At 38.7% G+C, this 14,245-nt stretch overlaps 1 protein-coding gene across 9 annotated transcripts in view; it reads right to left on the bottom strand.

The window, feature by feature from the left end:
• AUTS2 (activator of transcription and developmental regulator AUTS2) overlaps positions 1-14,245 on the bottom strand; it is a 1,221,294-nt gene that overhangs the window by 430,267 nt on the left and 776,782 nt on the right. The gene's annotated exons all lie outside the window — the stretch shown is intronic.

Raw genomic sequence — 14,245 nt, forward strand, 5'->3', positions numbered from 1 at the left:
ATGATGCCATCCAACCATCTCATCCTCTGTAGTCCCTTTTCCTCCTGCCCTCAATCTTTCCCAGCATCAGGGTCTTTTCCAATGAGTCAGCTCTTTGCATCAAGTGACCAAAGCACTGGAGCTTCAGTTTTAGCATCAGTCCTTCCAGTGGATATTCAGGATTGATTTCCTTTAGGATGGACTGGTTTGATCTCCTTACAGTCCAAGGGACTCTCAAGAAGAGATTTTCTAGCCTATGTTTGAATAATGCCACTGACAGGGAGCTTACTACTTTTCAAGGGATCCAGTCTACCAACGTACAGCTAAGCATTGTATTCTGAACTGAAATCTGCCCCTTTAGAACCTCCGCATACAAATGGCCTGAATTCTGTCCTCTGAAGTGATACAATTAAGTCTAGTGGCTCTTCCATGACACTTCTTTAAGCTACCTGGCACCTAAACCTAACCTCAAAGTTGTGAGATTTCAAAGATGGTTGAAGACATGGTTCTTATTCAGAGGGTACTAGAATTGATAAACATGATGTGATGGGACTTCCATGGTGGTCCAGTGGCCAAGACTCTATGCTCTCAATGCAGGGGGCCAGGGTTAGATCCTTGGTCAGAGGACTACATCCCACATGCCACATCTGTGTTTGCATGCTGCAACTGAAGATCCCTTATGCTGCAACCAAGGCATAGTGCAGACAAACAAATAAATATCAAAAAAGAACATGATACAAGAACGGGACTTATTCCCACCAACTTAAGTGGAAAAGGCCATGATGTTCATAACAGCAGTTGAAAAGGTGGTGCCAGTCCTAATAAGAGTTAGAAGTGGCATGAATAACACAGCATAGAAGCAGTATTTTAACAAAATCACAAAGGTAGGCCATGGTTAAACTTGCATAATCCTTACACTACAGTTTACAATCTAGATGGTTTGAGATCCATACATTTACAGCATTTTAACATCTGCCCATCACTAGGCTTAATAATTTACATTTATATAGCACTTTAGAGCTTTCAAAGAATTTTACATGTTATTTTATATAATTTGATTTTGAAATTCAAAAGTGACATCAGGCTTTGGAAAATAATAAGCCTTTCACTAACCATGCCGAGAACATAATGAGATATACAGATGTAATCCACTCTTCTGAATGGCTTCCTGGTACCCAGAACTACGGACTCCGAAGTAGAAACTTGTCTGCCATAAATTTATTTCCTTTTTTTGCCAATTTTTTTTCCATTCAGGTAAACCTGTTAACCTTGCTAAGCCTTTATTTCCTTTTCTGCAACATGTAGATCACATACTGTGGGCCTTAAGTAAAGTAATTCACATAAAGAGCTATGCCCAGTGCCTGATATTACAGGATGAATAACTGTTTGTGCTCACTGATCTTTTTTGTTCATCATAGATAATAACTAACTTCCTTATTATAGAACTGATCTTATTAGGATAGATGGCATGTAAAAGTATGGTAAAAATACTTAAAGTACCACAGAGCTTAAAAGAAAATTGTCAGTTCGGCAGTCTGAAAAGTATTGTGAAGATCACTTCCGGGTATCGACAGAAAAGAACTAAAAGCAGGTACTCAAATGTGTTCATAACAGCACAGCATTATTTACAACTGTGAAAAGATGGACACAACTCAAGTGTCCACTGATGGACAAACGGATAAACAAAACAGGATATATACACACATACAACGGAACAGCATTGAGCCTTATGAATAAGGAAGGATATTCTTGTACATGCTACAAGATGGATGAATCGTAAAGACATTATGCTAAGTGAGATAAGCCATTCACAAAAAGACAACTACTCATATGAGACACTTAGAGTAGGCAAATTCATGGAGGCAGAAAGTAGAATGGTGGTTGCCAAGGGGAGAGTGAGGAGGAGGAGTGAGGAGTCATTGTTTAATGGATATAGAGTTTCAATTTTACAAGATGAAAAGACTAATGGGAGATGGATGGTGGTGAATGTACTTATTGCCACTGAACTATCCACTCAGAAATGGTTACAATGGTAAATTTTATGTTATGTATATTAAAATGGTAAATTTTGTTATGTATATCTTAGCAGAATTAGAAAACCCTATGAACACTGCAATGATATTCCAACAGACTTTAAGCTTCAAAGAATATGAGGCACATTTCCTGTACTAGAAGCACTTAATATCCAATTTAGGAGACAGAAAACAAACTAAAATGACAAATGACCATTTAAAATACTCTAAAGCAACAAGCAAACAGATAAACAAGCATCCATGAACCTACAACTTGCCAATGACATGATCCAGTTGGTGGACATTAGCCATAAGTTATATGCCAGATGTCTTGGGTCAGAGTCTTTGTGTCACAAAGACTGTGACCTGAGGTTTCACTCAACAGCACTCCATAACAGAGCACGGTTATTAAATGCTAAAAATCAAGAGGCTCCCAAAGACGCTTAGTGACTGACAGCTTCATCTCCCAGGCTTTTTATACTTCATCATGCAAACACAGACAATGCGGAACAGTTACTCTAATTAAGCACTTTCCTTATCCTCCCCTCGCAGAGCTGCGTTGGAGATAAAGGATAATGGCACTAAATGAACAGGTTAATTAGAGACAGCATTTACCCCTGCAGGCCTTCCAGTGGAAACACCATTTCACACCATTACATCACACAGGAGAGCAAGGCTCCGGGGACTGGCTCCTGAGACTGGCTCCTGAGACAGCCAGTGACCAGGAGAGAACAAAGCAAGCGGTGCAGAGAGAGAAATCATGCTAGCGTAACTGACACACACTCTTATCCAGGATTTCACCCCATATTTCTTGAGGGCATGAGCTGGCAAACGACAGCCTGCAAGCCAAATCTTACCTGCAATAAGATTTTGTACAGCCTGTAAGCAGAGATTAGATTTTGCATTTTTAAAGTGTTGTTAAAAAAAAAAAAAAGTAAACAAACCGTACTGTATGACAGAGATCTATCTATATGGTCACAGGGGCTAATATCTGCTATCTGGTCCTTTACAAAAAAAGTCTGCCAACCCATGCTCTTGATGATAGGAATTAAGCAATGTGTTCGATACCAAAAGGAGGAGGAGGAGAGAGAGCTGTCACGTGATCAAAAGAGAAGATTTGAAATACAACCCTATCACCAGTTGTCATCCTACAAATATCTTCATTTCATGCAGACGTGTCCTTTTAGTTCACCCCTTTCGTGAGCTACAGAGCTCTCCCATTTTGGCCATCGAGGGAAAAAACAGCAGAAATGTGAGCAACTTATGCATTCAAGCAAGTTTAAAAAAAAAATTTAGAAGACACAAACTTGTCTACTCCTCCCTTCTCACCTCTTCTTTCTTCAACCTGGTCATTATTTCAAAGTTGAACATGTTCTTGGGAAAATATTGTGATTGAAGGTGATGCCTGCTATCATTCCATTGGTTTGGAGTGTTTAGGACCAAGCTTTAAAATAAGTTACAAGTTGAAACTTGGCAGAGAGAAACAGACACTCAGAGCAGGCACCAATTTTATGTAATTTGAAAACAGCTGGTTTAGAATTTGCTAATTCATAGGAGTTCAGGAAAGAAAGCAAACCTCAACAACCTCACCTAACTGAAAATACTTGCATTCTGAATAAAGCTCAGTGCCCATTCAGAGTCTGCCATTAATTCAGCCAATGTTTTTCTTCCTAGAATAATAAATACTTTCTTCAACTGAAATGTGGGATCATTACAAATAAAAATATTGCTATGATCTGACTGTAAGTGGATTACATATTTACTTTGCTTTATTGGAAGGGCCATGGGGTATGACCATAACTTATGCCTTCTCTTGCATTCCATACTGCCTAGTTGGGCACAAAATTGGCACTAAAAAAATAAATTCTCATTTATGAAGTAATAGCTAGTGTAAAGAATGAAAACTAGTAAATGAGATTGGTTCACTCATGCCAGGTACACATATTTTAATGTGGTTATTGGCAAAAGCTGAAGCTTCTTGGCTATGGAATAAGGCTCCAAAGTTCAGGGACCTCCAACAGAACTTTAACATAAACCTGGTCATGCTTCCAACAGCTCTGGTCTCTACTATCTATGTGCCTTCAAGATGGAAAAGGTCTCCACTCTATATGCCTTTGTTTCACAAATATTTCAACATTTAAATTTTAATCAGGATGGGGTGCTTTGGATAGCCCCTCCCGCTGAAAGAGGGGTGCACGATCACTTTACGGTCACTGTTTAGAGAATGTGCGTTCCCACCTACAGTATCAGGGAAGAGTTGGATACACGTGCAGAGAGTAGTGTGCTCTCAGGAAGGAGCAGCGAATAGGCCTGAGTTGGAACAGCTGTTCCCAAGGGCTGCTGTACTGGTGGAGTCTTTCCCCTGGGTCTATGAATGGCAGTTTTCCATTTGCAGAGAAGAGTAACTTAAGACTTCTTGCTTCATCGACGTACTGTCCACCACACACACACACACACACACACACACACACACACACAGCATGACCTTCAAACCAGGCCTGGTCATAGGGGCAAAGTGCCTTCTAGGGCTGCATGAGGACAGGTACTTAGTTATCTTACGTTGAAAACACTTCAAACTGATAGGATCTTGATGACCTTAATGCCTCGTGTCTTTCACCTTCTCTTTAATATATGAACATATTTTTAAAAAGGAAAACATCATATCAATTGATAGGCCACTCATCTCAACCCAAATAAAGTCACTCCCCTTTCCACAGTTTTAAAAAGCTAGTCCTTTCTGATTTTGTTGCCCTTTGACTACACATCAAACTAAATGTTACTTACAAGCAATTGACTGCAAGTTTGTTTAACAGCAAGACATCCCTTTAATTAACTGCCCTCTTTTTTATTGAAGTTGACAGGCAATACATTTGTAGCATCTCAACTGATTACATGAAGTCTTAGGTAGTTATATGCCAGTTGGTAAAGAAAAAAGAGCCTACATTAATCCTAACAGATAGGTCTTGTGGTTAAGAATCACACAAGGAAAAATGATCTCAATAATTTCAAAGACCCTTAGATTCAATGTCATTATCAAGTTTTTTAAATAGGATGAAAATATTAACTTCATTAATGAGAAAAACCTATGCTTTATCCCACTTTTCAGGACAAAATTATTCTTGAGGAATTGCTGATCTTTCCCTCAGACTCTCTCTGCTTCATCGTAGAAATTCTATTTCTAAAAACTTCCCTAAGGAAATAATCAAGAATGTATAGCGGGGGCTTCCTTAGTCATCCAGTGGCTAAAAGTCTGTACTCCCAATGCAGGGGTCCCAGGTTCAATCCCTGGTCAGAGAACTAGATTCCATATGCCACAACTAAGAGTTTGCATGATGCAACTAAGGCCCACTGAAGCCGAATAAATAAATAAATAAATAAATATTAAAAAAAAAAAAAACAATACACCAAAATTTAACCAAAAGTATATTTACTGCTTCCCTGCCTAAAATGGATAAGAACCATACTAATGCTTCATCTCTATAGGTGGGAGTTAAGTTAGATAAAGCATTGTAATTCACAGAGAATACATAATGTGTTATGCAATTATCAAAAATGGAAATGTAGGTGACACATGAGAAAATACTCATGATGTAATAATCAGTGAAAAACAAATAACTCTAAACAATATATATGATTTAAACTTTGTTCACTATGAGCAGAAAAAAGACTAGAAGGAAATAAACGAAAGTCATCCAATTGTTATCAATGTGGGGAGGAGTTATACTGATTTTTATTCTTCATATACTCTCCACGCTTTATACAATTTGCTCATTTTATAATAAGAACCCAAGTATAATTTAGAAGTGTATTTCAGAGGACAGTTCTCCCGTAGGTGTTAATTAGATGATTTTCTAGGCTCAGAGCTGTCTAGCAAACCACTCCCAGTAGCAGTCAAGTCCTTAACTAGAATGACTGCTCACTGACACCATCTCCATCTTCTCTAGATTATCTTGAGAACTGAAAAGAAAAAGATAGTTTGGGGAAAATGTCTACTCCTGCATTTATAAACAAGAAAATTCTCAGTAGGAGGATGAATCATTATGACCACCACCACCACCAACAAAAACACCCACCCTTGTTATCCAATACTCACATCGAACAGGTTTATATCCACACATTTTAAGAAACCAAGAGGGAGTCATAAACCCAATTCAATTTAATTGGGTGCTCTCTTGACAGAATGGTTATTAGTAAGATTGTATTGTACAAACCTCCCTGAAATCCCAAAAGCTGCTGACTACACCAGCAAACATTTAACATCCAGCATGCAACATGTAGTTGTGTCTGCTCCTCTGTCCCAGGCCCCTCCTGCAAACCCCTCATCCTTCTCCTTCCCATTCCCCTTGGATTCTCAAATCAAAGAAAAAGCTTGTCTGGAGCAACCTCCATAAATTATTCACATGATATTACAGTGTATGTCAGCAATCTCGCAGTGTTTAAAAAACTTAACTACAAGCCAATTAAAATGTAAACTGAGAAAGACGGATGGAGCTGGTTGCTCTGGTGTGAACTTAGCAGCTCATAACAATATGCACTCCAACTTCCAGACCTGCTAATTTGACAGCTACTTTCATCAGCAGAGCCTCCTCCTCCCCACCATGACTTCATCCCCCTCCTTTAATGCAGTGGTTCTCCCAGGACAAATGGTTCTGTATCCTTCCACATTCAGCAGATGAGTCCCCTGGGCCTTGCAACCAGCCCAAGCGCTCAAAGTGGAAGTTATTAACAAGGGTTTGTTTCTTTCCCTCTTTGTTTTTAAGGATATGTAATATACCCTTCACTTTCTTTTTTTTTTATATTTTATTTTATTTTTAAACTTTACAACATTGTATTAGTTTTGCCAAATATCGAAATGAATCCGCCACAGGTATACCCACGTTCCCCATCCTGAACCCTCCTCCCTCCTCCCTCCCCTACCCTCCCTCTGGGTCGTCCCAGTGCACCAGCCCCAAGCATCCAGTACCGTGCATCGAACCTGGACTGGCGACTCGTTTCATACATGATATTATACATGTTTCAATGCTATTCTCCCAAATCTCCCCACCCTCTCCCTCTCCCACAGAGTCCATAAGACTGATCTATACATCGGTGTCTGACGTTTTTAAGGATATGTAATATACCCTTCACTTTCTTTACAGGTTGCAGTTTATAAGTGAAAGAAGTTTTTAAAAAAGGAAAGAAAAGACAAAAGGAAGAAGAAAAAAGTAAGCAAAGATCATGTATCAGTGAGAAAAGGTAAAGCAAGTCTGAAAGCTAGCTGAATGGGGATGATGTTCTGAAACATGTTCCCTTCATTGTTTCCATTTTAATTTTTTCTATGCTACGCTTCAACACTAATGGGTCTATACGACATAATTTCACTTACTCGTGAAACAACTAAGAGATTAAAGACAAGGAGTACCTGTTTTGGTTTTGAGAAGAAGAGAAGACCTGTACTACTGCACAGATTCGAGCAGTTCTGTTAAGACAAAAAGATAGGTTCCCCCTTTAAAAATATTCCAGCACATCTTCCTCCATATCCCTCTTCCACTTCTCCTCTCTTTCAGCATTATATAAGAAATCTCAATCTGTAATGAAACCACAGCAGGACCTGACAAGGAGGGGCGTTAGAACATGAGTCAGATTATCAGCACTTCTGTACTACCTCTTCTTTACAGAATACGAGTTTTCTTTTTCTGAAACAACTCAAATTTAAGACAGGGACATCTGATTCTTCTAAAGAAGGGCCTGGACAAGGAAAATTCATAGTTTCAGCAATGGAAATTTGGCACCAACCTAACAGAATAACTTCCTACTTTAGTTCTCATGCTTTTCAGTTTCTAGACTTAGACATACAATTTAAACAGAAAGACACAAATGGTGTCCATTCCCCAAAGAGAATAAAATAATACCTTAATCCTAGAAAAATTGGTGACCTTATGGTAATGGAAAATCACCTTTATTGAGCTCCTCTCTGTCATCTGGATATATCTGGTCAATCAGAAAGATCAAAGTTCTCATAGGCATGGCGCACCTGTTCAAATCAACACAAGAAATGTGTGTACCTATAAGCCAACTGAGCGTGTGCGTGCTCAGTCATGTCTGACTCTTTTTCGACCCCACAGACTGTAGCCCTCAGGCTCCTCTGTCCATAGGATTCTCCAGGTAAGAACACTGAAGTGGGGTGTCATTCCCTTTTATAAGGGATCTTCCCAACACAAGGATCGAACCTGTCTCCTGCACTGCAGGCAGATTCTGTATCATCTGGGCTACCAGGGAAGCCCAAGAGCCAGCTACTAAGGTATCAATCAGTGACCCATATAATAGATTATTTTATCTTTGAAATTATGCATTATCTTGAAAAGGTATATAGTTATATGATCACTGCATGCGCAAACAGAAGGATCACTGAATGGATATAACTGGAAATAAACACAAGTCTCATGAGGGACTTTCCTGGTGGTCCCAGAGGCTAAGACTACTTGCTTCCATCAGAAGGTGTGGGTTCAATCCCTATCAGGAAACTAGATCTCACATGCCACAACCAAGACCAGGCACAGCCAAATAAATATTAGAACAAAACAACACAAGTCTCATGAGTAGACACTATTAATGGAAAGGAAGTGAAGGAGTTCAACTCTTTGATCAAACTTGGAAATTAAGAGGTTCAATTGAGGAAAACTGATCAGTTGATTTATGAATTTCTCACTAGGTTTTCTCTCTGCTATTAGTCAGAGAGGACTATGCACACTGTAATTATATCTCAATATTTTTTGTTCAAATTCAGTTAGCACTTGTCTGAGAAAAGCTTACAAGTCAAAATAAAGGCAGATGGTTATCTGAACAGTACATACAATCAATAAATTCATTCCACTATTTAATCCTGCTGAATTATTTACAACAGTGGCTTTCTAGTCCCACAGTGATTCAGAATCATGTGGGGAAATTTTCTTTAAAATAAAAAAAATACAGACAATACTAGGGTTATATTTTCAGATATTCTGGTTTGACAGGTGTATTTAAAATATTTTCAATGTATTCAAAATAATTTCAATTAAAATCAATTAAAATGGCTCTACTCTAGTGCTGCCAAGGACTGAGAACAGCTCATCTGACTGAGAATTGTAATCTCTGGTCACTCATTATGGTGGAACATGGCCACATCACAGACTGGACAAACTAGAATATGCTGCCTTCAACTCATGTTTAGCCCTTAACTGCCTGAACTGTCCTTCTATTCATATCAGCCTCTTGGTATATCTTTCTTAGGTTTTGGCCTAAGTCCCTGTAATATGCTTTGTACTTTATGCCTTAGTTTTGAAAATCGGGCTTCTGATCCGGGAAATGTAGTTTAAAACCACAATGAGATATCACTTCACACCCACCAGAATGGCTCTAATCAAAAAGACAATAACAACGAACATTGCCAAGAATGTGGAGATATTGTACATGCAAATTTTATACTATTTCATAATGTGAATATAAAATGGAAACGATGTAAACTTAAAATGATCCAGACACTTTAAGGAACAGTATGGCAGTTACTCAAATGGTTGAACTGCATGACTCAGCAATTCCAGTACTAAGTATATTCTTAAGAGAAATGAAAACATGTGTCCACACAAGAACTTGTGATGAGTGTTCACAGCAGCATTATTCATGATAGTCAAAAATGGAAACAATCCAAATGTCTATCAAATGATGAATGGATAAGCAAAATGCAGTATATCCTTTCAATGGAATATTATTAAACAAAATATAAAGAAATGAAGTATTAATACATGGATACAACATGGATAACATTAAAACATTACACGGATACAACATGGATAAACATTAAAAACAAGTGAAAAACAAGGGAAAGAAGTCAGCTGCAAATGGCCATATATTGTATGTTTCTATTTATTTGAAATGTCCAGAACAGGCAAATCTATAGACAGAAAGCAGAGTACGAGTTGCCTAAGGGTGAATGTACGATGGGGGTAAGGAGATGATGATCAAAGAGTGCAGGGTCTCCTTTTCTTTTTGACAAGATTTTGGCCATGCTGCGAGGCATGTGGGATCTTAGTTCCCTGACCAGGGATCGAACCTCTTCCCCCTGCAGTGGAAGCATAGTCCTAACTACTGGGCCACCAGGGAAGTTCTTGGATTTCTTTTTTAGGTAATAAAAATGTTCTAAAATTGATGGTGGTGAGGAATGCAAAATTCCGTGAATATGCTAAAAACCCTTGACAGGTACACTCAAAGTGGTGAATTATGTGTTACGTGAATTCTATCTCAATAAAACTACAAAAAATATAAAGAAAAGAAGGCTTCTGTTCTGAGGTCTAACTTGGCAGCTCATCAGTCCTCCAGTCTCCTGCTGGGGTTGGGGGTCCTGTCTGGCATGGTCACTGCCTCTGTGAGGAGCTGTTCTGACCTAGCCTGTTGATAAAGATCTTTTGGCTCTAATGTACCTCTTGGCTCTGGCTCCTAGTCTTCAACATATCCTAGTCTTCCTCATCATAATACTCTTTGGATAGTCAATTGTCCCTCCTGAATGGGCATGTACAAATAGGCTTTATTCTGAGGGTAACAATAGAAAGTCATTAATGTTTAATGGGGAGCAGTATAAAGACAACACAGGAAATAACATGAAGTCTTTTAGCTGACCTCACTCATTTCATGTTCACTAACAACTTCTCCTTTCCTCCCACACTGCACCAGCTCCCAGTAAAGAGGCTCTAGTCTCTCAGTTAGGCCTAATGTCTCATAACTCCTTCCTCTAATCCTCTCCTCGTCTTTCTGGCCATCCTCATTCCTGCCCCCAGTATAAACCATTTTCACTCCACCATCAAATCTGTACTCAAACCATCACTCTTGAATCCTCCTGCTTTTCTACACTTCACCAGTTAAACTTCTTCAAGATTAGATTTGATGCATTATGTTTCATGCGATGATTTCTCAACATTATACTAACTAGGGCTATAAATGATATAAATTAAACAAACCCCAAACTTGTATCATGAGCTTTGTCCCTCTGACCAAGCTCTATACTCTTTAACAGCAAGAATAAAGTGATAAACTTCTCTTGATTCCATACTGTGCCAAAGTGCTAGGCCAGCAGCTCACAGACTCAGAGACTGACTGATAAAAGGAACTCATTTTTATTTCCAAGAATTTGTGTACAATCGACTTCTCTGGCTTGTTTTCTCTCTGCCGTGGTTTCCCTTTCCATTCCCAGAAAGCTTGCCTGTGTGCATTTCCTTTTCTCGAGGCTATGTGCTGTTACAGGAGAAATCACTCCCTTGGGAAAATTATTGATGGGCAGCTTCTAATTTTAAGCTACAGCTGAACTAAGAAACTGAATCGCAGCTGCATTACCATTTCATTCTGCATGGAGCCCTAATGATAAATATTTAACCAGAACAACTTCCCTTTCCTTTGCTGCTATATTCTCATGTAATTATTTTAACAAACGGTTGTTTCAAACATTTACCACTCTTGTCAAACCTCTAACTACTCCTGGTGGATGCTATTTTGCTGCTTCTATCACTAAGAAAATCAATGGTGTTCCTATCACCTCCATATTTACTGATGTTTGTGTGTTAGTTACTCAGTCGTGTCTGCCTCTTTGTGACCCCATGGACTGTAGCCCACCAGGTTTCTCCATCCATGGGATTTTCCAGGCAAGAATACTGGAGTGGGTTGCGATTTGCTTCTCCAGGGGATGCTCCTGACCCAGTGATCAAACCTGGCTCTCCCACATTGCAGGCAGACTCTTTACTGTCTGAGCCACCAGGGAAGCCCTATGGTTTAACCCATTGTTCAGGTCATCAGCACTGCCCATCAAATATTTTCTGTTCTCCCCTAGTTTTAGGCACTTTGATGGCCCTTTAGGGTTGGGTGCAGCCATGTGTCTTGCTCTGTGATAACTGCTGTCCCAGTTCCCTCACAACACAGCCATCATTTGCTCTGTCTCCACTACCTTCAATTCATCCAACAAGACTGTCTTGCTGCTTGAAGGCACTTTATTTAGGAAGACTTTACTAACCTCACAGGCAGCTTAAGTTCCATCCTTCTTTATGTTCTCTTGTCAATTGTGTTCATATTTCTATGCCAACTCTTACAGTGGGTTTTGATATTTGCTTGTGGGTCTGTCCCTAAGAAATGTTGATTTTAAGCTCTGTTTAATCAGTCCACAGACAAAGGACTCAGAGGCAAAAATGGGAGGTTTTGAGGTATGATTCTTTTGCTTTTCATAAACAACGGGCCCACATAAACTTGGTTTAAAGATTTACCAGATAAAACAAAATTGGAAAACCATCATACTGCAGCATAAATTCCTCCGAGATATCTTACAAGATGTTGGAACCTTAGACTGTAATGTAATGACTGTCACAAGGAAAGTACCCAGAAGATGTTTGCTAAATGAATGAATAACTCCCTGGGTAATGCGCTAATCGCTGTCCCCTTACACCTGACCTTTTATTCTAAGTACAGTATGAAAGTTAGTAACCCTTCTCCAGGTTGCCCTGGGAGACCCAAAACTCTTAGAAACAAATCTGTTTATTAAAAAACTATGATAGTTGTCATCAAAATACCACTGCTTTAGAAGCATCTAGAGTATAAAGTTTTTTAGCAGCTTTGGTTCATTACCAAAGTAGGCATTATCTTAAAATTGATCTTATCTGAAGGTTAAACACACTTAGTTCCTTGTCAGAACACTTAACTCTCCAATATGGTCAATTACCAGATAATAGTGTCCACTTTCTCATGTCTTACTACTTAAATGGTCTGATCAATAAATAAGTACACACTGCATTATTAAGAGCTTGCTGATGTCAGACACGAATGGAAGAAGTCTCTGAAGTTCTAGTCTTAAAAATAACATTTAAGTCCCTATCACTTTCAGGTATTTTATAAGTCTCTACTGTGCTCATGGCACTGAAATATAATTTTCTTTGAACCTGTGATCTGCATTAGACATGTCACATGCAAAATGGATGGACTGTTTTTTCAATTTGTTATGAGTTTGAGTGGCATTTTATTTCTCTTAGTAATTAAGTGATAATTGACCAAGTATATTGGTTCCTCATCAACACAAAATATTTAAAGCCATCAAAATAAAAGCACTTCTGAATCCAATAATCCAATGGGAAGTGACAAAATGTGTATCTTGTTTGGTGATGGAACTTGCCAGCTCTTCTGCAGAATACAGTGGGAGATTCAGTGTAGAAAAGGAACACTTTTAGGAGAGAGAGAAGGGGTATTTGATCCAGTTATCCTTTCACTAAATGTACTTTCCTTATAGATAGCTGTCTAAGAAATCATTTTAGTTAATTTTAGAAATTTCTTTCAATACTTTTTAAAATAAGCTTTCTTAGACTCTACACTTACACACAATTTTTAAAGTGAACTACTGAACTTGCAGAGAAAAGAAGTAACATTCTAACTACCTACAGAAGAATTAGTCCTAGATGCTTATGAACACAAATTGATCTCAATGAAATTTTATTAGCAATTTATCATCAAAGATTATCCAAACAAATCCAAGAATATTTAATTTACTTAAAACAAGGTTGAACATTAGCTGGCATTTACATGACCAGTTCTGATCCTGCCTCCAATACATCAATACCTAGAGCCATTGAAAGGTCTGATGCTGTAGTGGAAGCTTCAGTACTCGGGCCACCTGATGTGAAGAGGCAACGCATTGGAAAAGACTCTGATGCTGGCAAAGATGGAAGGCAAAAGGAGAAAGGGGTGGAAGAGGATGAGATGCATCACTGGTTCACCGGACATGAATCTGAGCAAACTCCAGGAGACACTGAAGGACAGGGGAGCCACAAAGACTCAGACAAGACTTAGCAACTGAACAACAACCACCAAAGAGAGTGAGTGAATATTCTCAAACAGCAGAAATGAATCAAATCCATCTCTCACAGACGAGCAAACGGATGTTCATTCTTGCCTGGCATCTGACAGTAAGAGACAACTGTCACTTCTGAGTCTTTAAAAAAACAGGCTTCTATTCACTAATGCCTACTAGTCCTAGACAGTTTAAACTCTAAGTTCATTTTTTTTTCTTATGTAGACAAATGCAGTGCTTTCTCAGTGAGCCTTATTTCCACATCAAAATGAGGAAGGCAAAGGTCAACATGGTATTAAAAAACATACAAATACCATGAATTTGGCCATATCCTTCCATGGACCCTACTTAAACGAAAAGAAAATATGCATATATGATAAATAATAATTGTTAAAATTATTCCATTCCTATGATGTGTAAGATG

The sequence above is a fragment of the Bos javanicus genome, chromosome 25 (genome assembly GCF_032452875.1).
Source record: "Bos javanicus breed banteng chromosome 25, ARS-OSU_banteng_1.0, whole genome shotgun sequence".
Lineage (NCBI taxonomy): Eukaryota > Metazoa > Chordata > Mammalia > Artiodactyla > Bovidae > Bos > Bos javanicus.